This window comes from Mus musculus, chromosome 2, assembly GCF_000001635.26.
Source record: "Mus musculus strain C57BL/6J chromosome 2, GRCm38.p6 C57BL/6J".
Taxonomy (NCBI): domain Eukaryota; kingdom Metazoa; phylum Chordata; class Mammalia; order Rodentia; family Muridae; genus Mus; species Mus musculus.
Genome location: NC_000068.7, coordinates 171,214,968 through 171,218,601, shown reverse-complemented (window position 1 = coordinate 171,218,601; position 3,634 = coordinate 171,214,968). Strand labels below are relative to the sequence as shown.

The following is a 3,634-nucleotide window of genomic DNA, read 5'->3' as shown; positions in this document are numbered from 1 at the left end:
ATGTCCACCATTTAATCTCCCAAACATCAACTCTCTGACCTTGAGCTGCACACTCTAAATGTCTGTCTTTCTTGAACTATGACCTTCACCTGGGCATGACTGGGAATAGTTTCCTTAACAGAGAGTCGGAGTATAAGTCTACTGTTAGAATATGTGTCTATACTCACTCTATAAAATCTCAAGCTTTAATGACTCCATGCTTGCCTTGCCTGTTGAGTGTAGCAAATCTCGCTCCACTCTCATTTCTTGATCAAGCTTGCTTAGGATTTTAAGCTGATAGGAGTCCTTTGTCTTCAGTTACTGCAAAATGTCAACAATGTCCACTTTGTGTACCACCTTTGCCTCTAAGTTCTTCTACAACTGTTTCAGTTTCTAGACAGGTTGGACTAAAATCAAACACGGACGTCTATGTTTTACATACTCCTAAGATTAATTTGTGATAAGACTCAGGAAATGACTGAGGTATCCAGCTCAACAGCAAATTGTATGAATTGTCCTGCCCCATCCCACTCTGCCTACTCCATGTAGAAATGGAAGAAGGAAGGCCTATGCGCATAGCTTGTATGCAAATGCTCATGGCAGCAGTTGCTCTATGACCTCACAACAGTAGAACTCAGGGTCCTGCAACATGAAAGCAAGCTGCCTAGTCCTAGTGAGGACAGGTTTTACAAACAAAACTAAGGCAAATCAAGGGAACAAGATAAAAGGGTTACATGTTCTATCTAGAAACACAGCAAGCATGATCACAGCTGATGAGGGATTGAACTTGGGAAGTGATTAAAACAGGGGTCGGAAACAAGGGCAAAACCCTAGCAAAGACCTGTGGTGGCTTTTCTAACCCCACAAGAAGAAGAGAAATCAAATGTAAGTATAAACCACGTCCAGGAGCTGCTTTATAGTTGATGGAAGTAGTCTTCTAAATTCTAATATGGTGGTGGCTACTAAGGATTAGTGGGTTCTTACTGCCTTCCTTATGCTAAGGAGGGCTACTATCACAGCTAGAATTCATCCATAGGCCATGTTCTTTTGAACCATACATTATAATGGGTCTTGCTTTCTTAAGTACCACTAAGTGTCTATCACATTCCTAGGGCTGGTGAGACCATAGAAAACAAGGGACTTGAGACCTTGGCTCTCATTTGGGAAGCATAAGGATAAGCATATATTATATAGATGCTAGTATCCTATTCATACAGCTCTATACCACTCTCTAATGTGGACACTCAGAAATGTGTTCAAACATTGTTGGATTTTACAACTTACTCAACAACTGTTTGTTACACAGAGTACATTCCAGGCATTATCATAGATGCTAAAAGACAGTGGGCAAGATAGCTTCTTTATTAATAGGTATTATATTCCAAAAAGAGAGGAAACACACAATAATGAGGGAGGGAACACATAAGGATTTCAAGAGATGGCTTAATTGCCAAGAACAACTAACATTCTTGCTCAGGACCTAGGTTCAGTTCCCAGTACCCATACAATGGCTCACAGCGGCTATAGCTCCAGTTCCATGAGATCTGGCTTCTGTAGGCACCTGCATACACATGGGGCTCATAAATTCACATAGGCACACACACAGAGAAATAATAAGCAAACAAGCATTCTATAACATAAATAAATATCTATTTACAATAAAACAGAGTCACAAAGAAAAGTAGAAATATGGGTAGGACATGACTTGGGTGTTCAGGGACAACCATTCAGGCAATATCTGAGCCAAAAGCTGAATGAGAAGTACTCAGTCACTGAATTAGCTGAAGATGGTGTGATGGCATCAGCCTGCTAATTCCACACCATCCAGCAACATCTGTAAAGGATTTCATCATTGACTACATCCCATTCTAATGTGTGGATGACATATAACATTGTTAGACATTTGGTTACTTTATTTCTTAAAATCTATTAAGGATATCATACCTATTTGCAACCAAAACCAATCATATCCACCCCTAATTCTTCCCTCAAGCTTTCCACAGATTTCTCCCAACACACCCCTTTCCAACTTCATGTCCTCTTCTTTTTCTTTTTTTTTTTTGTTTGTTTTTTGGTTTTTGTTTTTTTGTTTTTTGTTTTGTTTTGTTTCAAGACAGGGTTTCTCTGTGTAGCCCTGGCTGTCCTGGAACTCACTTTGTAGACCAGGCTAGCCTCGAACTCAGAAGTTCACCTGCCTCTGCCTCCCAAGTGCTGGGATAAAAGGCATGGGCCACCACTGCCTGGCCTCCTCTTCTTTTTTAACCACTCATAAATGCAATTAGTGATGCTCATGTGGGTCCATCCTCCAGAACAAGGACAAACTATCTGTGTCCATGCTCTCAGGAAAGAGCGATTCTCCTTCCCACATGGATATCCACTGCCAATAGCTTCTCTGGCATGGGCCAGGCTCATGGCCCACCACATTCACTATGTTAGAATTCTCAACAGCTTGGACTTGCTGAGCTCTTGTGCAGAAACGACAGCTACTATGAGTTCATGAGTGCAGTGACCCATGCCTCGCCCGCATGTCTGTCCTTCAGCTCTTACCCGTTCTTTATTCCTCTTCTGCCATGTTTCCCAAGCCTTTATTGTACATACAGAGAACGATTCATAATATTAAAAAACATTCATCTATGTGTGATGGTGCATGTCTGTAAGCCCAGTCCTTGGGATTGAAAGGAAGGAGCAAGTTCAGTGCTATACATACATGTAGGCAAACACACACACACACACACACACACACACACACACACACACACAATAAAGTCAATAAATATGTTTTTTTAAAAATCAAGGGCAGATTATTTCGACCAGCAGTAGACTGCTTTCATGGTAGTGTGAGACATTATATCTAATCCTTCATAGCACAAATTAATTATTAAACAAACTGGTTTCAGTTCACAAGCAAAATGCATGTGGGAAGCTAAATTTGGTCCGGAGATCAGATTTTCCATCAACCCTGCGTGATCCACCTGCTTCAGCCTCCAAGGTTCTGAGAGTACAGGTGTGCATCCTTTTGTCGGATGCTCCCAATCCATACATAAATGATACATCTTCGCTGATCTCGGCTAGCAGTGCCATGTCACTTCTGCAGCTGATCGGAAAATAAACTCTTACGCTCTGCTAGGTGAGTGAACAATGAATTTTCCACGGGCATGAAGCACAAATGTCCTTCTCTGTAGCAAGCCAGATTTCGATTTCATCTTGAGGAAATTGTTCTGGCAGAAAGGAGGGTCTCTGAAATTTCTAGGCAATACTTCAAGGGCAGCTCTTAAAGTCGCACTGATGTCAGTAGACATGGTTCAAAACAATCAGCATCGGGCTTCCTGCAATGGCCCTGTGTGTGCAGAGAAATATCCAGCAAATCTGAAGGCCATGGCACATGGTGGTAGTGTGGGACAGTGACAGGCACATGAAACTATGCTACAGAGCTTATGCTCATCTGTGTGAGTCCATACCATCATATACACAATGCCCTGGCAACTAAGCTTAACACATGTCTGATAAATATGTCTGATAAATATGTGCTGCTCTGATTTTCAAGAAGTACAATGTGCATTTAATTTCACAAGATGAAAAAGGGCGGAGAGACAGCCAGAGACTGCAGAAGGGAGGAGGGGCTGGGGATATTTATGGCCAGTGAAGACAGTTGTAA

At 41.8% G+C, this 3,634-nt stretch overlaps 1 long non-coding RNA gene across 1 annotated transcript; it reads left to right on the top strand.

The window, feature by feature from the left end:
- Positions 1-605: 605 nt before the first annotated feature.
- On the top strand, positions 606-3,105 carry Gm46779. Its single transcript, XR_001783589.2, has 2 exons — positions 606-864; positions 2,877-3,105. It is a non-coding gene; the product is annotated as a predicted gene, 46779 (long non-coding RNA).
- Positions 3,106-3,634: the final 529 nt, after the last annotated feature.